Raw genomic sequence first — 23,887 nt, 5'->3', positions numbered from 1 at the left:
ATGAAATTTATTGTCCTTTATTTTGGCGTAAGCAAAACAAGAAACTTGTTTTTTGCAAGAAATTTGTATTCCATCTTACTAGCTTTTTGCAGTGCCGTGTAGATGTAAACGTGATTGGGAATGCTACATAACAATATTGCATAGTACAAATTTACAAAAAAACAGTGAAAGTCACCACATAGCAAAATGTTATGACACTTTGAGCTGTGGAATCTAGCTTTGAAATGAATAGTACCCGAAGAACTGCTTCTTTATTTGCATTCCTGATCTGGGTAGAGTTGATAAAACAACTGCTCCAGGTGCTCTCAACAACATGCAGGGCAGCACATGGTCATGTGATGCCCGTCAACGCACGAAATTCCACACAGAAATGCGACGAAAAGCGCATGAGCAGAACAAGCACCAAGCACGGGCTGCCTACGTCATCGTAGCTGCTCATGGGCAGTACAGCCTGTTGTCTGGCGATGTCTGGCAACTGCTCAGACGAACCTAGACAAACCAGCCTCAGGTTAAAAGGGGTACACCTCTCTGTCCAGTCACTGGGATCCTAAGTTGGTCATCCTGTGCTACCCTCCAAACGAGGAGCAAACTTCACCTGCTCCTAGCAGACGACAACCAACTCAGCGTCCCCAACAAAAGAAAACCGAGACCACACGAAAAACACTAATTCACTCACATTCACGCACACATAAGGTAGGGTGAAGGGAAAACCTAATAAATTCAGGTCATGATCTCCTATGGAGCATAAAAAAATCAAACACATTACACTTAATAAGCTTCAGTTTGTTTGCTCGGTCTTTCTAGGAGAGTTAATAAATCAAACCGCAATCAGGCGGTGGACGGAACACGATGCACAGAATCCAGTGAGACAGGCGTCTTATGAAACGGCTCCACAGAGACGTTTCAGCGTAATAAAGACATCAGTGACTCACTACTTTCTTATACGCGTAGGCAGTTTCGACTTCATCAAACGTTTGGTACGGTCGTTACGGCAATCGTTACAGTGCTTACTACGCAGTCTGCAGTTCAGCTATCATAACGACGGCAGTAATTGTCTGGCTACGATGAGATTAACTCGGAACCGGTTGCTTGTAAGTAAGAACTGGTGATGCGAGCTGCATAGAAAATGAAAGGGAACAAACGAAGAAATTTTTTCTGCAACAATTACTACCCTTCGTCTAAACTAATGATTATGACAAACTATATTTTAGAAAATCTGCCAAGAGTGTACCCAGCAAAGAGAGACAGGGAAGTACATTTGTCTTCTCTTCTACTGCCATCCATCTTCGCTAATCCAACTGGCCACAACGCAGACGGACGTATTAGGCCAGCTTCAATTTGAAGAAAGCAAGGACTTGTAGTGGCTAATGACTTGCAGCTACCTTTTGCGGATACGTCTGGGTGAAGTAAAGAAAGATCGCTAGTAAACCGATATACGTTTGATATGAGGGAACTGGAAGGAGGACTGTGTGTGTGTGTGTGTGTGTGTGTGTGTGTGTGGGTGGGTGGGTGGGTGGATGTGTGTGTGTATAGACAGTTGCTAGTCCGCCACGACGCTGAAATTCACCTTGCTACCCGCGACTCACGTAAGATGTGATTTTCTGACTATGCACGAAGCGACATGTTCGACTTGTATCCATTGGCTGGTGCATTTGTCGTTCCAGGCGACGTATTATGTTGTACAGATTTCTCATCAATATTCATGATATTCGAAGTTCTAACAAACTATACTGCCGCAGTGAACAAAGCCGCAAGGTTGCACATAACTGTAAATGTATTAACTAGTAGACACTAAGCGTTATGTTTTGTTATTACTTTTTACCAGACAATACACACAACGGAATATTCGAAAAAAAATTAACCACGCCAGGATGAAGTTCGAACCCAAATATATCTGCAGATACCCCATAGCCCAGTTCAGCTTATTAGGCGTCCTCTCTCCGTTCCTAGCAATCTTCGCGGAGGACCTTATACGAATATCTGGGACGGGAAAACACGCTTGATATGAAATCCGGAGAGTCTGACTTCGCCATACTCTTGAAGTTCAGGGAGAAAGTAATGTTTCACGTCACCTTGATGAAGGGGTGACTGATCTTGTATTCCGAAGGAGAGGGGCTGTGTCTGCTCCAAGAGAACTGACCGGTCCTTTGTCTTAAGTTGTTGTGGCAAAATACAGCAAGTCTATATTTCGCGAATCCAGGTCCAGTCGGGTGCGAGTTTAGCACAGTGGATTTGAAACGCAGTCTACTTCCTCCAATCCCTGTAATGTAGTTATTTATAAAATTTGAAATAAAAAAACCTTACAATCAAGTCCACAGGACTTTGCCACCGGCCACCATGCCATCCTCTGCCACATTACGTCATTCGGGCTCCAGACCATGGAGCTTGTAACGTAACAAAAAATTTTTCTGATAAAACAGCATTTATTTTAAGTTCGAGGTTTGTCATGATTGATCGCAACGTGTTAATAACAAGTGTAGCTTGAGTGTGCTATCCGTGATTTCAGGTGAATGTAAGCTTTGTGTATTTTTTGTACAGAAACGGATTATTTGTTATAATATTGTAGCGAATGGAAGTATAGTCCGAGAAATTTATTTTGCTTTGAAATAAAATTTTTAATAATCACTCAAGTAAGCCACGGACGTACTACTTGTTTTCCTTTGGAGCTTTTTTTATCTAACATTGGCGTACAGGACTTGATATCAGGATAAGACACTCGTTTATGGATAGTGCTAAGGTGCAGACAACGTTTTCAATGCACATTTGAAGCATATACTTTTCTACGACGAAATAAAGTAGTGGGGCACAACTGAAACTGCTAGTGAGGACGTGGGTGAGCTGGAGGTACCAGGCCCCAGGAACATTTAATTTAAAAAATTCACAAACCTATATTTCACAACTTTTAATACAGTAAACTTCACAGGTGATAGCGAAGATCGTTAAACTTAAATTGAAAGGCTGACTTGAAAACTTGAAATCAATAACTGTAATAGGACAGACGTTGATTTGAATTCGTGCACAATGCTGAATTTAACATTTGTAAAAGAATTTCATCGAAGCAGTTCGGAAACTAGCCCAGTATTCGCCTTCGCTCGTGGGCATGACGGTTCAAATGGTTAGATATATTTCGATAACAACTATAACAAAAATTTACGCAGTAGTCTCAAGATGCAACTGATTAAGGCAAGAAAATATGGAGCACAAACAATGCTGAGACTAAATCAGTTAAAACCAGAGTGGCGACCCGAGCAAAAAAGTGATTTAATTTTAATGTACCTCCTCTAATAAGCCTCTGACAAATCATAAGCCTTTTACGCAATAGCTTGTATCATTTGAGTGTTAAAAACCATTCTTTTTCTGTGGTAGGAATGTTAAATCCTTTTAAAGTAAGAGTAGTATAACTTTAATTGATCAGCTGACTCACATAGGTTAGCGTACACAAGGGTTTCTTTAATATTTTCTTCTTTCGTTACCACAGCAGGGAGCGCAACGGGACGCGTAAAGACTACTGACTGTGCAATACACTATACACGTAAAATTTTTGAATTCTTATGATCATTTAATTACAAAATAATTATTTTTAAAAAACTTAAAGAAATCGCATCTATTAGTAGCTGGCTCAACGTAATAAATTAAACTTTGTTTTGCTTTCTATTAGAACATTCTAAACGGGGTACTAGCAGTAATGGACAGCCCGGTTGGCTGACTAGTGGGATGGGGATATCACGTAGAACAAAGCGGGAATTATATCAGAATGTTAGAAGTAGTCACAATCAAGCTACGGTGGCCCATTACAGACAGTATTGTAAGGTGCTTAAAAATGTTATTAGCAAGGCAAAAAGTATGTGGTATGCAAATAGAATAGCTAATTCACTGGATGAAATTAAAGCCATGTGGTCAGTTGTGAAGGAAGTGTGTGGTCGGCAGCAAGAGGGAGATTGAGTCAATAATTAAATCACTGAAGACTAAGGACTCTCATGGTTATGATGGAGTGTCTAGGTAGAATATTAAAGTACTGTGCAGCACTTGTTAGCCCCGTATTTAGCCATATTTGTAATTTTTCCTTTAGGAATGGTCAGTTTCCTAAGCGATTAAAGTACTGAGTAGTAAAGCCGCTTTATAAAATGGGAGAAAGGGATAATGTAGATAATTTTAGACCTATTTCTATGCCATCAGTGTTTGCAAAAGTTATCGAAAAGGCTGTGTATGTAAGGTTAATTGATCATTTTATATCACACGATTTGCTATCAAATGTACAGTTCGGCTTTAGAAGTCGTTTGACAACTGAAAATGCTATATTCTCTTTTCTCTGTGAGGTACTGGATGAGCCAAACAAAAAGTTTCGAACGCTTGGCGTATTTTTTGGTTTAACAAAGGCATTTGACTGTGTTGATCTCACAATATTGCTCCAGAAGTTGGATCATTATGGAATAAGGGGAGTAGCTCACGATTGGTTCACCTCTTACTTTAGCAACAGGCAGCAAGAGGTCATTATTCACAATGTTGATAACGGCTGTGATGTGGGATCTGAGTGGGGTACTGTCAAGTGGGGGGTGCCCCAGGGAACAGTGTTGGGGCCGCTCCTGTTCCTTATTTATATAAATGATATGCCCTCTAGTATTATGGGTAACTCTAAAATATTTCTGTTTGCTGATGACACTAGCTTGGTAGTAAAGGATGTTGTGTGCAACATTGGCTCGGTTTCAAGTAGTGCAGTACATGACCTCAGTTCATGGCTTGTAGAAAATAAACTAACATTAAATCACAGTAAGACTCAGTTTTTACAGTTTTTACAATTCACCAAAACCCGACGTTTTAATCTCACAGAACGGGCATGTGATTAGTGAAACTGAACAGTTCAAGTTCCTAGGTGTTCAGATAGATAGTAAGCTGTCGTGGAAAACCCACGTTCAGGATCTTGTTCAAAGACTTAATACTGCCATTTTCACTATTCGAACGGTATCGAAAGTGAGTGATACTTCGACACGTAAATTAGTCTACTTTGCATATTTTCATTCACTTATGTCGTATAGTATTATATTTTGGGGTAAATCTTCCCATTCTAGAAGGATATTTTTGGCTCAGAAACGGGCGGTTCGAGCAATTAGTGGTGTGAGTTCACAAACCTCTTGTCGACCTCTGTTCACGAGTCTGGGTATTTTGACATTGGCCTCTCAATATGTATATTCCTTATTGTCGTTTCTTGTTAACAATATTAGTTTATTTCCAACAATAAGCAGCTTTCACTCGGTTAATACTCGGCAGATATCAAACCTCCATTTGGATCGGACTTCCTTAACTCTTGTGCAAAAAGGTGTGCAGTATACTGCTGCATCCAATTTCAATAAGCTGCCACTCGAATTCAAAAATCTTAGCAGTAATCCACGCGCTTTCAAATCGAAACTGAAGAGTTTCCTCATGGGTCACTCCTTCTACTCTGTCGATGAGTTCCTTGGAAAATTAAGCTGATTCTCATTGTAATGCTGATACCGTTTGCTTAAACTTATAGACTGATTTTCTTTCAGGTTCATAAACATTTACTTTTATATGTTATTACTTTGATGTTCTAAGTTCATGTAGTGACACGTTCCATGACCTTGGAGATTTTCTCCTCAATTTGGTCCTACGGAACTTGACATGTAAATAAATAAATAAATAAATAAACTATTAATACGTCTTTGCTTCGAACACCTGCGATACTCACTTTTGTGCCTTCAGCCGAGTGACTTCTCCAACGCGCTTAAATTACTTCCAAAATTTGTCCCAGTCATCGACGGCCAACATGCTGCAGATTGTAAGTGGCCTCAAATTACTGTCCACAAAGACAGGCACACCCAGCACTGACCATAGCTAGCTTCGCGCCACTAGAGATCGGCCGTATGACATAAATCATCAAACGGTGCCGGATACGTGGATATAGACCGTCGGTAGAACGGATTATTCCTCTGAAGGTAGGCGTCTGGAGAACCTTACCATCACATCTGACAGGATAAAAATCATCACAGCACAATTTGCAGACATGCGATTTCACTGCCCTAGCGCTAAGCACATGGTGACACGGAATATGAGTCTTAAGTCACTAACTGAGGTGTCTGACTGCCATTCGATTCCTGAATAGGCCCTTTAACCACCGGCAACACGGGATCATGACGTCTGCGTAGCGCTATAGCTACGTCACTTGGGGACGCTACAATGCATTTTGGCACGCGATAACGTGCAGAGATGATCGAAATTGACCTGTCCCACTAGAGACAGTACCAAACCTGCTCAAATACGTTAACGTTATAAGACGCATGAGTAAAATATCTATCGTGGATGCAAGATTTTTTCGGACATAAATCGTCGTGAAGTAAATTTGAGAAAAATGACTCAGATGGCCGAGCGGTTCTAGGCGCTACAGTCTGGAATCGCGCGACCGCTACGGTCGCAGGTTCGAATCCTGCCTCGGGCATGGATGTGGGGGATGTCCTTAGGTTAGATAGGTTTAAGTATTCTAAGTTCAAGGGGACTGATGACCTCAGCAGTTAAGACCCATAGTGCTGAGAGCCATTTGAACCATTTTTTGACTCAGGTGGGCGTCATGGCTCGTCACCTTTATGTTAACAGAAATGTGAACGCACTATGTAAAATATGTTGTCACCATAATATACGACTGCTATTCTGCTCCAAGGCTAGAAGAGTCGATTTTATTCACATATTGGAAATAGTTTGGAGACTAACAGTCATATCATTGAGAACGTGTGGAATTTTGATTTTGGAACAAAATAGTTTATAATATTTAGGTAGGTATTGGTATAAATACTTTTACGTACTAACATTTCTCATCCAGTTGGCTTTTCATTTTAAAAGAAATAGATTCAGTAGGAAATCTGGTAGAAGCAGGCCTCGGGGAAGATGAGCTTCGATTACGGAACACGCGAGGCAATATTGACCCTATGACTTCTCATAGAAAATAGAACAAGGAAAGGCAAACTTACGTTTATAGCATTTGAAGACTTAGAGAAAGCCTGAGTGGACCACTCTCTTTCAAATACTGCAGGCGGCAGCAATAAAATACAGGGAGCAAAAGGATATTTACAATTTGTACGGAAACCAGGTGACAGTTATAAGAGTTGAGGGACAAGAAAGGTAAGCAGTGGTTGAGAAGGGAGTAACACAGGGTTGTAGCCTATGCCCGATGTTATTCAATCTGTACATTGAACAAGCAGTAAAGGAAACAGAAGAAAAATTTTGAATAGGATTTAAAGTTCAGGGAGTAGAAATAAAATCTTTGAGGTTCGCCAATGACATTGTAATTGTGGTATCGATAGCTACGATGCCACAACGTAGGTGCTCTCTTCTAGGTTGGCACTACGACAAACACCGACGACAGTGCACTCTAGCTGGCGCAGGAGAGCTCTACGAGCTCCGCTCCAGATTCTGCCCATTTTATCAAGAGCAGGCGGCCGGGGCACTTCGCTTCACCTTAGCTCTGCATACGACGGGTCTAAGACTTCCCACCTCATTGCAGAGTTATGTAACCATGTATTAACTTGACTTTTCCTGCTCGTACTCACTTCCTACATTCGGCCAACCTTTCAGTTTTCAGGAGCAGACCCACGCGCCGCCTTCCGGGCGGGATACAAAAGTAATTCTGCCAGAGACAGCAAAGGACTTGGAAGAGCATTTGAACGGAACGGACAGTGTCTTGAAAGCAGGATATAAGATGACCATCAACAAAATCCAAACGAGTATAATGGAATGTACTCGAATTAAATCAGATCATGCTGACGGAATTAGATTAGGAAATGAGACACTTAAAGTAGTAAATGAGTTTTGCTATTTGAGAAGCAAAATAGCTGATGATGGTTGAAGTAGGGAAGATATAAAATTAAGACTGGCAATAGAAAGATAAGTATTTCTGAAGAAGAGAAATTTGTTAACATCGAGTACAGGTTTAAGTTCAAAATGGTTCAAATGGCTCTGAACACTATGGGACTTAACATCTGAGGTCATCAGTCCCCTAGAACTTAAAACTACTTAAACCAAACTAACCTAAGGACACCACACACATCCATGCCCGAGGCAGGATTTGAACCTGCGACCATAGTGGTCACGCGGTTCCAGGCTGAAGCGCCTAGAACCGCTCGGCCACATCGGCTGCCCACAGGTTTAAGCGTCAGAGAGTCCTTTCTAAAAGTATTTGTATGGAATGTAGCCACGTATGAAAGTGAAAACATGGACGATAAACAGTTTAGAAGAGAAGAGAATAGAAGCTTTTGAAATGAAGTGCTACAGAAGAATGCTGAAGATTAGCTGGGTAGATCACGTAATAATGAGGAGACACTGAATAGAATGGTGGAGAAGAGAAATTTGTGGCACAACCTGAGTAAAAGAAGAGATCTGTTGGTAGGACACATTCTGAGGCATCAAGGGATCACCAATTTAGTACTGGAGGTTAGAGGGGGTAGGGTGGGGGGGGGGGGTAAAATCGTAGAAGAAGACCAAGCGATGAATATAGTAAGCAGCACCCTCATCCACCTACTGCTTTCCGTGGACTGCATGCTTCATTGCATCAAATAGATTAAGGTCGGAAGGTACGAAATCCGGGCTCTAGGGTGGATGAGGAAGAAGAGTCCAATAAATTGTGAGCTCCTGTCGGGTGACCAGACTTGTTTGAGGCTTTTTGCTGCAGTTCAGATCGACGCCTAAACGTGGTTACATTTTATAAGAAACAATTAGCAAGTTCCAATTGCAAGTGGTCAGCAAAAACAGTTAAACTTTAAATTCGCGTTTCATTAACAGACGCGCATAGAAACTCGAAAAGTAAGAGTTAAAATGATAGGTGATCAAATCAGAATTTCCTTACTAAATCTTTGAAACTACAAAATAGTGGTTGAGGTTCGAGTTGCTACTTGACATTCAAGCAGTTCCTCAGTTGTCGTCGCTAGGCTGACTGGACCCCGTTCGCGTCCAGCCATCAAGGAAAACTCCCTGGCAGTACTGGGAACTGCTCTCACGTCCTCCGCAAATTATCAGGTGCTCCCATCACTCAGCTAGGTAGCCGTACCGATTGCGTTATTTATATACTGCTGCTGAATAAAAGATGTAGTTCATTCACTTAGATCATACGGTCGTACTCTATCTTATACTGCCCACAGGAATTCATTACAATACGACGAATTGCCTCTCTCGCCATAAATAAGATATTTTTCCTCATTGCTTCTTCCTCGTGTTACTGAGCAGCTCGTAATTCCAGTGACAGTGTTATTGTAACGGATCACAAAAAAGATAAAAGTCTCTTTCAAGAAACAAGGACGATCATTTTCCTAAATTTAATAAAACTGACATTAGTTACTGATTAACTACACATATATACAGAAAATATTCTTTAACCAGTAACCTGTGGAATAATAAGTATTTTGAATGATTTTCACAATATCCGTGCCTATACAACGTCTGTATGTTACATTACAATGTCGTTCAGTATGTTACATTACAATGTCGTTCAGACTTGCTTGTCTGAAGGACATTGTAATGCAACATACGGACACTTTGTAAACATGGAATGTTTGCCAGAATCTGAAAATCATTGGTCTGAGATAAAACGATCATAACAAAAAATAAATAAATAAATTGTCTGTTCCTGTGAGGGAATCAAAAAAGTTCGATCATAATGCATATCGATAATATAACACGTATGACATACGGAAATTTTGGACCGATTTCCGAGGGGACACGGGAAGCTGAAGCTGTTAAGGCAACCATTCGTAATATTCTGGAAAACCAGGTTCGAGTTCCAGTACGGTACAAATTTTCATGTGTAAATAATAAAATGTGCAGCAGACGTCAAAATGTTTTCGAAATTTGCGAATCCATTTCGTAATATGTGCACTACTGGCCATTAAAATTGCTACACCAAGAAGAAATGCAGATGATAAACGGGTATTCATTGGACAAATGTATTATACTAGAACTGACATGTCATTAAATTTTCACGCAATTTGGTTACATAGGTCCTGAGAAATCAGTACCCAGAACAACTACCTCTGGCCGTAATAACGGCCTTGATACGCCTGGGCATTGATTCAAACAGAGCTTAGATGGCATGTACAGGTACAGCTGCCCATGCAGCTTCAACACGATACCACAGTTCATCAAGACTACTGACTGGCGTATTGTGTCGAGACCATTGCTCGGCCACCATTGACCAGACGTTTTCAATTGGTGAGAGATCTGGAGAATGTGCTGGCCAGGGCAGCAGTCGAACACTTTTTGCATCCAGAAAGGCCCGTACAGGACCTGCAACACGCGGTCGTGTATTATCCCGCTGAAATGTGGGATTTCGCAGGGATCGATTGAAGGGTAGAACCACAAGTCGTAACACATCTGAAATGTAGCGTCCACTGTTCAAAGTGCCGTCAATGCGAACAAGAGATGAACGAGACGTGTAACCAATGGCACCCCATACCATCACGCCGGGTGATACGCCAGTATGGTGATGACGAATACACGCTTCCAATGTGTGTTCACCGCGACGTCGCCAAACACGGATTCGACCATCATGATGCTGTAAACAGAAACTGGATTCATCCCAAAAATGACGTTCTGCCATTCGTCCACCCAGGTTCGTCGTTGAGTACACCATCGCAGCCGCTCCTGTCTGTGATGCAGCGTCAAGGGTAACCGCACCCATGGTCTCCGAGCTGGTAGCCCATGCTGCTGCAAACGTGGTCGAACTGTTCGTGCAGATGGTTGTTGTCTTGCAAACGTCCCCATCTGTTGACTCAGGGATCGAGACGTTGTTGCACGATCCGTTATAGCCATGCGGATAAGATGCCTGTCATCTCGACTGTTAGTGATACGAGGCCGTTGAGATCGAGCAAAGCGTTCCGTATTACCCGTCTGAACCCAAATTCCATATTCTGCTAACAGTCATTGGATCTCGACCAACGCGAGCAGCAATGTCGCGATACGATAAACCGCAATCGCTATAGGTTACAATCCGACCATTATCAAAGCCGGAAACGTGATGGTATGCATTTCTCCTCCTTACACGAGGCATCACAACAACGTTTCACCAGGCAACGTCGATCAACTGCTATTTGTGTATGAGAAATCGGTTGGAAACTTTCCTCATGTCAGCATGTTGTAGGTGTCGCCACCGGCGCCATCTTGTGTGAATGCCGTGAAAAAATAATCATTTGCATATCACAGCATCTTCTTCCTGTCGGTTAAATTTCGCGTCTGTAGCACGTCATCTTCGTGGTGTAGCAATTTTAATGGCCAGTAGTGTAGTTTATCACGGCTTCTCTTAGTTGCTGCACTTGATAATTCTCTAATACGAGTATTGAAGATGGATATGCACTTACTACTGTGTAACCGTTTTCGACAACTCATTCCTTCTTCGATGTAGTGAATAGTGTCTCTGATGGATTGGGAACTAACTTTACCACGACATTACATATTTTCATTCCATATCAAAGTCTTGCACGATGTTACATCGCACAACAAACGGGGAAATTATATCTGAATGTACCCGCAGCTTGCTTTTGAATTTGTTTAATTTAGTTATGTAGAAAGTTATTAGGGGGGGGGCGGAATATTTTAGAAAGACAGACGTATTGTCTACGACATTGTGCTGATGCAGACGGATGAAGGCTGAAACGGTTATGCAGCGATGAAGACACGTGCACAAAGTAGGTCGTATCTTATGTAAAAAGAAGAAAAATCAATGGATGGCGATATGCACATATACAGATGGCGATAATAATGCATACAAACGTCATAAAAAGGCACTGCATTGGCGGAGCCGTCATATGTACTCAGGTGATTCACATAAAAAGGTTTGCGAGGTTCTTGTGGCAGCACGACGGAAATTGACAGGCCTTGAACGCGTAATAGTAGTTGGAGCTAGACGCATGGGACATCAAGTCACTGAAATCTTAAGAGAATTCAGTATTCCGAGATCCACAGTTTCAAGAGTGCGCCGAGAATACCAAATTTCAGGCAGTACCTCTCACCACGGGCAACGCAGTAGCCAACGGCCTTCACTTAATAACAGAGAGCAGCGGCGTTTGCGTAGCGTTGTCAGTGCTAACAGACAAGCAACACTGCGTGAAATAACAGCAGAAATCAACGTGGGACGTACGACGAGCGTATAGTGTGCGACATTTGGCGTTAATGGGCTATGGCAGCTGACGACCGGTGCGAGTACCTTCGCCGCCTCCTACCCTCTGCATAGCTATTACTGGAACGTGGGTCACCAACTCTGGAAGCACTCATCTGTTAGACGTGTATCTGGCCGGGACTGTGCCTTTCAGTGAGGGATGGTTTTATGACTCGCATGCAATTATACCCCTGAGGTCCTCATTGTTTGATAATCAGCCAGTGCGCCCAGATTACTGAAAAATATTACAATATGCTCTAACATACAGAAATGAAATGAAGAAGCACTTACATTTACAATCATTGGTGTTTATTTCAGTTACATCCGTACTTTCATGCGTGGCTTATAATTTGAATTTAATTTGTATGGCGAGTTATTAATTCCTTTATGGACACGTTTCGGCAAAAGCTGTCGTATAACTCTACCTTATCATTAGTAAGTTGCCATAGACTCAATTCAGATTTCATTTTATTAAATAATAACTACATTCAGTAAAACTACAGTAACAATACACAGATGAAGAATTTCATACGTCTCTGACGCTTCCCATAGGTGAGTACCGAGTGAAATGATTCAGGTTGATCTCTACAGTTGTTAAGAAGGAGCCATTTGGTACAGTTCGCCGTCTATGGGCCACACAACAAATATTTGTGTTGCGCCTTGGATATGAAACGATCTTAAGAGATCGTCATTCTTTGAGCAATGCAAAGTTAGAGAGCCGTGTGGGGTACCCGCGCGGTCTCAGGCGTCTTGTCACGGTCAGTGCGTTTCTCCCCGTCGGAGGTTCGAGTCCTCCCTGGGGCATGGGTGTGTGTGTCGTCCTTAGCGTAAGTTACTTTTACTATAGATTAAGTAGTGTGTAAGTTTAGGGACCGATGACCTTTGCAGTTTGGTTACGTAAGACCGTACCACAAATTTAGAAAAAGAAAGGGGTGGCAGAGAGTTTAGGATGTATTATTTTATCTCTGACTGTAATTTCCACGATATAAATCATGTATTACGATCATAAGTGTTATGATTCATTTAAGGTATACGTGATGCTAGACGACTTGAATACCTTGGGCTCGTACGATGAGTCCCGACTTCAGTTGCTAAGAGCTGATATGCAACTTCCTGGCAGATTAAAACTGAGTGCCGGATCGAGACTCGAACTCGGGACATTTGAGTCTCGGCGGAGACTGGGTTATATTTAACAAACAATTAGGTACACAACTGTGTGCTGGGCCGAGACTCAAATGTCCCGAGTTCGAGTCTCGATCCGGCACTCAGTTTTAATCTGCCAGGAAGTTTCATATTGCGCACACTCCTCTGCAGAGTGCAAATCTCATACTGGAAACATCCACCAGGATGTGGCTAAGCCATGTCTCGGCAATATCCTTTCGTCCAGGAGTGCTAGCTCTGCAAGGTTCGCAGAAGAGCTTCTGTAAAATTTGGAAGGTAGGAGACGAAGTACTGGCAGAAGTAAAGGTGTGTGGACAGGGCGTGAGTCGTGCTTGGGTATTTCAGATGGTAGAGCACTTGCGCGCGAAAGGCAAAGGTCCTGAGTTCGAGTCTCGGTCCGGCACACAGTTTTGATCTGCCAGGAAGTTTTATATCAGCGCACACTCCGCTGCAGAGTGAAAATCTGATTCTGGCAGGAGCTGATGGTAGGGTTCGAGTGTTGCGCAGACCCAGCGAAGCCATGGGACCCAGGTTGTCAACAATGCTTTGCACAAGCTCACTGTGGCTCCATAATGGTGTTGGCTGTGTTTATTTGGAATGGACTGGGTCCTCTGGTCCAACTCAACCGATCATTGACTAGAAATGTTTATATTCGGCTATTTGGAGACCATTTGCAGCCACTTCACGTTCACAAACAACTACGGAATTTTCATGGATAACAATGTTACGTTCACAGGGCCACAATTGCACACTGTTGGTCTGAAGAACTTGTGGACAACTTGAGCGAACGATTTGACCACCCAGACCGTCCTACATGAATCTCATCGAACATTTATGGGACATAATCGACAGGTCACTTCGGGCAATAAATTCCGCGCTCTTAACACTACCGCAGTTATGGACGGCTGCAGAGGCAGCACGGCTCGACGTTTCTGCAGGGAGTGTCCCAGGACTTGTTGAGTCCATGCCACCTCGAGTTGCTGCACAAAAGGAGGTCCTACACGATATCAGAACGTCTCTCACGACTTACGCCACCCCAATGTATAAAAGCAATTTAGAAGTACGTATTAAGAAAAAACTGTTACTCAAGAAAACAGAAAAGACTAGGAATAAGTTTATAGCTAAAGAGTAACTGGTTCTACTTGGCCGGGAGTGAATGTATCTGCTTGCTTCGTTGACCATAGCGGTTTTTCTGAATCATCAATCTGATGCAGCTGTACACAACTTCCTCTCCTGCGCCAATCTCTTAATCTCAGAGAAACACTCGCACCCAACGTAATTGTTTGTTAAATATAACCCAATCTATGTCTTTCCCTTCTTCCTCCTCATCTCCATCTACTTAATCTCTGACATGTCCTAGCGTTTTGCCCTTCTTTTAGTAAGTATTTTCCAGGACAGGTTTCGCGGGAGGACGACGAAAATTATATCAGTCCACTTGATTTTCAGCATCCTGCCATAAAGTCTTGTCTCAGACCCTTCGATTTTCTTATTTTCCCGTTTCCACACAGACTCTGACTGACTTCCACACGAGGATGTGCTCCAGACGTACACTGCCAGAAATGTGTTCCTCGAATCAAGGTCTATCTTCAACACTATTACACTTCTGTTCGTCTTGCAGTCTATCACACGTAAAGAATAGTATGAACCATACGCTTGTTCATCAGTACATGTTCACCACATGTTTAGCAATTAGTATGCAATTTCAATTACTCTACCCTTCACTATGGGTGAATTGGTGTTCTTTGACTGATACACTCAAAGAAAAAAAAAAAACCATGCATTAGAAGGAGTTATGCAAACTGTTACAAATTGATTTTCATACGGGTGTAGACGGAAAATGCAGAACTATAAGATTTAGTGGCTGATGGATGAGTCTGTGATGCTGCAGCGCGATTTCACCGTGCAGACAGCAAGGGTAATAAACAGGGACATGTCGATACCAAGGGACAAAGTGTTTACGGATTTCATTCCGTGTCCTCAGCTGGACAGTAACTAGGCCTCTCTTGAACAATCCTGGACTTCAGCATTTGAGAGAAGACGTGTAATGGGGATGAAAGAAGCAGGGTGAGTAATCGGGGAATCTCTCGAGATTTGAATACGAGCGGTGCCACTATTCGATGATATTGTCAGGAAATGTTGAACCATGACGAACACAGCTTGAAGAAGGAAGTGGTCGACCCAGACAGCCGACAGGATGGGGGGACTGAGCAACCGTAGAGAGGCACTCAGAGCCCTCGATTCATCACTATCGTCGATAGGACGTGGAACTGGAGCTTCAGTGAGCACAAGGACAACTGACATGAGGCTCACTGAAAGGAAGCTGAGCTTAGAGCGCCTCTTGCGCCGCCTACCGCAGACTGACCTCTGTGCACCAACAAGATCTCTGCAGTGATGTAGCGCACGTTTGGCCTGGAGTCTCATCGACTGGAGTAGAATTGTCTTCGGTGATTAGTTCCGCTTCGCACTGAGTGCCAATGACCAGTGAGGATGTGTCTCGTAACGACCGGACAGTGGTGGGGTTCAGACCTCAGTATCACACGCCATACAGCCCGACAATCAAGAGTGATAGTCTGGGGTGGTATTTCATTTGGTACCAGGACCACTTTGGTTGTCATCCGTGGCACCCTTTTAACATTCTGCGTGGTGTCTGTTTGTTTTATGTCGTGTCCCCCTACCACTTTCGCGCAACGACGCTCTGAGCGTGTTTTTTTTTTTTTTAGGGAATTGAATAGTTTGAATCTGGGACCTGTTGCTGGTAAGGAGACGCCAGACCACACATGACATGTAGAATTCAGAAGAGTTCGGTGAGACTAGCGATGATATAACCAAATGCTTAATGATTTCAGCGTCAGCTCCACTGCACTCCCTGTAAAAGAATCTTAATACTAACTAAATTCAGTGGAAGGGGTTCAAGGCTGTCCTATTTTTAGTTAGCTGGTAAAATAACGTCGAAAAAGCAGTTAAGTTTACCATTTACTATCAAAATAGTCTACAGTGACCGTCAATTATCTTTAATTACTTTTCTAACTTGTCGTAAATTACAGTGGCTGATGTTGTTTCTCAATAACTATATAGCAGAAAAATCATCGTGTTTCAGATTTTTACTTCAAGTGGCAAATGTGAACACCATGAGCTTTAATTGACGATCGACATTAGTATTACGCAAAAAGGGGGTGTAACAGATGAGACTTTTGCAGTTCTGAGTGAAGCTTTATGTGGTGTTATGCGGCATCGCGTGCGTTCATTACCTTGTCGGTGTTCGTCAGGGGGCAGCGGACAGCACAGCTCCACTCACCTCGTCGTCTCGGAAGCAACTCTTGTCCTAACTTCTCCTTACTACCATTTACCAAAGTTGGTTTAAAAAGAACCATCTGGCTGTGTTTTCATCTGACCAGTCAGGGTCTCAATGTTGACCTTAAGCTCCGCCTACAAAAATTCTGTCTATCCAATGAGGAACGTTATAATTTTCGTGGTGGGGCAATGTTTTTAAAGTTTGCAATGTAACAGAAACGCGAAAAAGTCTCACGCTAAAACTTGCGGGTGGTGTGGCCCTTTTTGTGTTATCGAAAGATCTATACTGTTCTTCTGGAGGGCTCCAGCTTTTAACATGCGCTGGGGGTGGTCCTGACGTAACAGAGACGCGAAAAAGTCTCACGCTAAAACTTGCGGGTGGTGTGGCCCTTTTTGTGTTATCGTAAGATCTATACTGTTCTTCTGGAGGGCTCCAGCTTTTAACATGGGCTGGAGGGTGGTCCTGACGTAACAGAGACGCGAAAAAGTCTCACGCTAAGGCTCTAGCTTTTAACATGGGCTGGGCGGTGGTCCTAACGGTTAGCTGGCAACATGGGTGTCCGCCCCTTAACGTAGGGCCTTCTAACTTAACACGGTTCTGCTCTCAGCTCTGTTCTCCTTTCTCCTCTCGGAACCTGCGTCTGTCTCATGGTGGGAAGGTATGACATGCATTTAGGCATTCTTGTGTTAGTCTGTGGTATTCCATTTGCTCACTCGTTACTCGTATTACTTTGGTTAATTTAATGTCACGATTTATTAGGAGCTATGTGACATACTACTGGATTTGCTTATCATGTCAGGGTTTTCATGGAAGGTGTAGGATTTGCCTGACACCTTACATATCACCACCCTTTGAACTTGATTTTTGTACTGAAGTTAGGCAATGATTGAATCGTTGTCTAAGCCAGTCAAAAATTATTCCGTTATTTAAATTTTGTTGCTTACTGTTCAGCCACATTATTCTGGTTATATGCTAGTTTGTATTACTAATTTATATTTTTATATTCTTCCACATTATTGTCAAAAATGACAAGAGAAGAATATTTTTATGCTATTATTAATTTTTAATTATTTTCTTTATTTAAGTGTGAAGTTTGTTTTTTAACAAGTTTGTTATAGAAAGTGAGGAGTCTTTACATCGATTTTCTTAGAAATATATTTTTTTTATAAATGTAGTAATTAAGTAAAATCTATTCCTAACACATTTTCTAAATATCATGTACAAGTAAAATGTTTTTGTTTCTAGACATTCATTTCAACATTGTTAAACTAACAAATAAGAATTATTTCCAAGAATTGCTTTGACAAAGAAATATACATACACAAGTATTGAGATATTATCCTAACAAATGGTACAAATGTTAAAAAGAAATGGAAAACATCCAACAAGATAATTTTTTATTCTTTGTTTTTATAAGGAGAAAATAAGTAAAATATAGTTACTCTTTTATTTTTTATGAGGAGAAAATAGGTGGCATGTAGTTTTAGTATTTATTATGCCTTACTTTTGTTCTTTATATACTGCCCATTTCAGAACTAATGACTTATTTTTATCGATAGTCTATTTTTGACTTGAGTCCATAGTCAATGACTGTTATTTAGTAGTCTATTAGCTGTCTGGTGTGCTTAACTTATTTAGTTTCTCACACGTTTCTTTTGCACAATTCCTACATCACATAATTTGATTTCACACATTCACGCAATCCTATGAATGTTTAAGCTTGAGGTTGGCGAATGTTTTTTGCACGAAGGTGATGGACTTGAGCGAGATGGATGTGGGCAAGTATTTGATGTACAGCTTCGTTCATTGTTCCTTGTTTGCAAGTGTGTGTTGCTGTTGTGGAGGTCCCATAATGGAATGGAGCTGTGAGTGCCGAATCTCATGGTTTACTGGCTTTGTACACGTGAAAGTCATCGTTATGTGTCGCTGAAAGCGGTCGTTTTTTGTTTTAATATTTCGCAGACGACTAGTTTACAATAGGATAGGGATTTGGGAAGGTATGTCGTCTATTCTTCACCCATCTTCTTTCTTGGTTTCAATCTTGCGAATCTTCAACTTCTGTTCTTCCTGCTTTTTCTCTGCTTCTTACTTGCTTCTTGGTTCTTCTCTGGGCAGGATATGGAAATATTTATTGATAACTAGTTGCTTTGAAGTTCTCCTCCTAGTAACAGTTTGATAAATGGTTTGGACATGTCGTTTCTACTTTGTGGACGTTTTCTTCAGTTTCGTGCATCAGAATGCTGTTTAATAGCGGTAGTGTGACTTTTACACATATTTTTTTGCCAGTCGTGGCTTGCCCAAGCGGTCTTCTCGTCGAGCCGTTTTTTGCTCGCTCCGTTCATTCAGGGCGATCGGAGACCCTTCCAGCATTCGGCGTCCCGTTGCGTCTCGTCTCTGCAGGGCTCTGCCACTATGCGGCTCCATGTTCCATCCCAGCAGGGTTCCGCCTAGTGGGCAAATTTATTGCCCACTTTCGATACCTTCTGTTGGTCTCGTTGTCCTTTCCGTTCTCTCGATGCTTCTGCCTTGTACGAATCGTGTCTTGCTAATTATGTCCTTTTCTTTCTTGATACTTCTCTAGTTGCAACTTGTGGGCCATTGCATCTGGTCTTTGCTGGAGTTTTTACAATGGTTCTTACAAAAAGTTTTACTTATAATCATCTAACAGATGTCTAGTACCTACATTGTTTTACGCCTTCTTAAAAAGCTTTACAAATTTCGGCGCCCTTTCCATGTTACAATTCTAAGATATTTTGAGTCTTAACTTCTACAAAAAATCCTCATATTCGTTTTTTTTAATTTTTTTGTAGTGTCGTGGTGTATGGCATTTTTAGTATTTCGTGCTGTTAGACTATCTACGCTTTATCCCTTCACCTTAATCTATCGTACTATTGGCACTATTTTTGTGTTTGTTTTTGTTGAAACTACTTTCTTTTTCCCACCTTCCTCTCTCTTCATTCTTCTTTCTCCTGACGATCTTATCTGCAACATAATCTTGAAATATTCTGCTGATTATTTACCAGTAATAAAAGTAATCTTCAAACTTTTTGATATGGCTCACATGGTGAAGTCCTAAGGTTTTGCCTGTTTTTGGGTTCATTAGTTCCACAGCATTATCATGAGCAATTCGGCTAATTATGACAGGTCCTTTGTATGCAGCGTAAAACTTATGTATTTTGTGTTTCTGTTTGCTGGAGAGATGGTGTGTTTTTACAAATACTTTCTGGCCTACTGAGAATGTTCTTTTAATTGCTGTTCTACCTCCTCTTTCTTTTCTTTTAATGGCTGCCTTTCTGATGTTGGAGAGTGCTGTTGCTATGACTTGTTTCTGCTGTCTACGTGGCACAATAAGAAATCTAACATTTTCTCTGGTTATGTTTGGGGGTTCAATATTTTTAAGTACAGTAACTGGAGGTAGTAGTGTAGTGCTATGTGGCATATCATTTATTACTTCTTGAAAATCTTTAAGGTATATATCACAAGTGTTGTGTCTTTTGCCTGCATATAATCGACATAAAGTGCCTATGTCCTTCACAGATCGTTCTGCTGGATTTATGCTAGGTTTGTTTGTTTGTTTGTTTTATTTTTAAAAAGCATTTCTTTGGTCCAGAGTGGCCATTACTTAAATGTGTATACCATATGTACTTATTAATTAGTTCATCTGGGATATAAATTAACCATTCATTCGTTGCAACATTTCGTCTAAAAAATAAAACATTGTTTTTTACGAGATAGTGCTGTCGAATGTCTGGAAAAATCCTTACTTCTCCACTTGTGTTTGATTCCTAGTATTTCGGGATCCTTGTCCTGTTCTTTGCATATGTTTTTCAATGCTGTCGTAATGTAGTTTTCGAAAGGTACTTGTTTTTATATAGTACATTGTAAACTGGTCTTCTGCTGCTTCCAAACCTATGTTATTGGATGCACCCTGTGGACATCGTGATAACGCATCTGCTAATGCATTCGCTGATCCTGGTATGTGTGTAATAGTGAAGTCAAATTCTTGTAGTATTAACATCCATTTGGCTAACCTCCCATGAGTTAGTTTGGCGGATAACAGAAATTCTAATGCTTTGTGGTCAGTGTATACTTTTCTTTTTCTTCCGAATAGGAAGTATCGAAAACGTCGGAAGCCCCATGCAATGGCCAATGCTTCCAGCTCCGTGACTGAATAGTTTTTCTCGCTTTTTGTGAGTACCCGACTGACAAATGCAATTGTTCTATATGATCTTAGCCCTGCCTGTTCGTATTGGAATAAAACAACTTCTAAACCTGTTTTCGCGCTGTCAGTGGCCAACCAAAAATTTTGTGTTAGATCAGAATGTGCTAAAATCGGTGATGTTCTTAGTGCGTTTTTCACTTTTAAAAATTCTTCATTAGCTTGTTGATCCCATACCCATGGCGTGTTTTCTCCACTCAATGCACATAGGCGTGGTGTTGCGAGAGAGTCGATCGAAATAAATTTTTTATAGAATCCGGTGAGACATAGAAATCCTCTGAGAGTTTTCTTATTATATGGAGTACAGAATTCTTTGATTGCCGTTAGTTTTTCTGGTTCGGGCATTGCCCCTTTCTCTGAAATTATGTGTCCTAGAAATTTGACCTCTCGCCTTCCAAATTTGGATTTTGTTATATTTACTGTGACCCTATGTTCTTTCATGATCCGTAAAAACTGATTTAATGTGTCGTTGTGATGTTCCCAAGAGGGTTCTGCTATAATCACATCATCAACATAACAAGTAATTTTTTGTAAAATTTCAGGACTGAGTATAGTATTAAATCCCCTAATAAACGCTGCTGATGATATGTTTAAACCAAATGGCAATCGTTTAAACTGGTAACATCTACCGAATACGATAAATGTTGTAAATTTTCTACATTTGGGGCCAATTCTATTTGCCAGAAACTACTCCATAAATCAATTGATGAAAATATCTTAACTCCGTGGAAGTTTTGTATCAATTCCTCTAATTTTTCTGGGTTATCTGTCTCAGTGATTATGATTGTGCTGATCTGTCTGGAATCAAGCACTAACCTGATGCTCCCATCTCGTTTTTGTACAATATGGAGCGGGCTGTTATATGTGGAGGTAGCTGGTTCGATAATATCGTCATCTAACATTTTAGATATCTCCTGGAATACTTTATTCCTGTAGTTTAATGGGATTGTATAGGGTGGCACTCTAAATGATTTGTGCTGTTTTACTTCAAACTTGTACTGAAAGTGTTTAATACTGCCAGTCTTAGGTAAAAATACCTCTGCTTTATCTCGTAAAATACCCTCTAATTCTCTTTTACTGTGTTCCGAAATAACTTGAACTTCTTGCAATTTTTCGTCGATTTCTCTATGGACTTCTAACATGAGTTGACGTGATTCCCCCTTTTGTGCATACCATTCTAATTCTTCATCCTCTTTATCCCGCGTCATTCTTAATTGTTTGTTTATAACTGGTATTTCTTCTAATTTTAGCTTTTGCTGAAAGAGAAGTGTGACATTCCCGAATGTTGCGATACCTTTCCCCATATCTATTATCGCTCTTCTCTCATTTAAAAAATCTGCACCTATAATCAAATCGTCGGCTTCGATCTTTTGACCTTGGCACGAAAGAGTTAACCTTGTTTGTCTCGTAACTTCCGCAGCATTGTTTCTAATAGGACCCCTTACTTAAATCTTACGTGTTTTCAGAACTGGCAGTTCCTCATTGGCATTACACTGCATGAATAAATTTTCCGAGATCGCAGTCAGTTTACTTCCGCTATCGATTACAATATTGACTGGGATATGCTTTACCATGGCCTTCACAATTGGTTGAAATTGAAAGGGTTGGTTCTGTTCTTCTTCTTCTTCTTATTCTTGCATCAACAAATCCTCCACTGAATCATACATGAGTCTTTTTAGGAATTTCCCTTGTGAATTCAACTTTCTGTAGGATAAGCTTCGACTGCTACTTCTCTCTCTTTTATTTCCTCTTCTCTATTTCTTCCTTCATTTACGATTTCTTCAACATCCTCTACTTTTTCCTCATCCTCGTCTATCTTCTCCTTCTTCGTCACTACTTCCACTTAATCGCATCTAAATGCTCTAATTATCGCTTCATAACTTCCTTCGTTATATACGTTGGGTTGTGTGCCCACTAGTAACTTATTTTCAACTTCTGTCGACTGCGCATTGTCCTCATTGAATTCGCTTTCCCTGGTTTCCATCTCAAATAGCTCTGCAATACTCATTACTTCGTCCTTTCCTCCTACATTCGTTGTGCATGCCTCTGGTAATTCATCTTCCTCGTCAGTATTCTCCCAATTAATTTCGTCCCAACACGATATTGTTATTTTTCTGTCTTCGTTTTCATCTGGTCCCTGTGGTTTTGTTTCTTCCTTCTTCTCTTCTCGTGATAAGATTTTTACTTCTCTGTTCAAGGTGCTGCAATTGTCCTGGGTCGGTGCGTCATTCTCTTTGCATGGGCGCTTCGCTGTCAATTCGAACGTTTATCAGGGTTTGGTGGTCTTACCTCCACCTCTTCTATCTGTATTCTCTTTTCTTGTTCAGCTTGTTGATAGTGGTTTCTTTGTTGATAATTTGTCGGTCTATTGGTTCTCCAGTAGCTGTTGCCGTTCCTGGGTGAATTATAGTTATTGCTATATTCTCTTCTAAATCCATAACCGGTTCTTTGTTGAAATCTATTGTCGTTTCTTGGTGCGAAGTTATCACATGGTTCGCAATTATTGTTTCTTCGTACTGTGTCTTGTGGATTCCACTGCTTTTTGCTTTCGTTTTCACGTGCGCTTCATCTTTTTCTTGCGCCATCTTCCGAAAATATGAACTCTAGTTCCCCTACAATACCTTTAAATGCTTCGACGTCATTGCCTCCACGACCTACTAATGATTGCTGGTATTTCAATGGTAGCTTCATCGCGCTTAATTTAATCAACTCTCCGTCACTGTATGGTACATCTAAGCATTGATTTTTCTTTGCCATTAATTCGAAAAATTTCACGGGACTCTTCTCTCCTGAATTTTCAAAATATGGGTTCTGTAACAATTCGTACTTCACTCTGTTCTGTGCTTCGCTGGACCAATATCGTGAGAGAAACTTCTCTCTGAAATCTTCGTACGATCGGCATGTCGCTGCAACATTTTGCATGGTTTCTGCGACTGTTCCAGACATGTGTGCACATATAAAGTCTAATTTGTGTGCTAGCGTCCAGTGTTCTGGTAATCCTACTCGGAATTGATCAATAAAAGTTCGTGGATGTAATGAGTTTCCTTCTCGAAAGTGTTGAAATTTT

This window comes from Schistocerca americana, chromosome 7 (assembly GCF_021461395.2).
Source record: "Schistocerca americana isolate TAMUIC-IGC-003095 chromosome 7, iqSchAmer2.1, whole genome shotgun sequence".
NCBI classification, from domain to species: domain Eukaryota; kingdom Metazoa; phylum Arthropoda; class Insecta; order Orthoptera; family Acrididae; genus Schistocerca; species Schistocerca americana.
The sequence above is the reverse complement of the archived record's forward strand: the minus strand, read 5'-3'. Positions refer to the sequence as shown.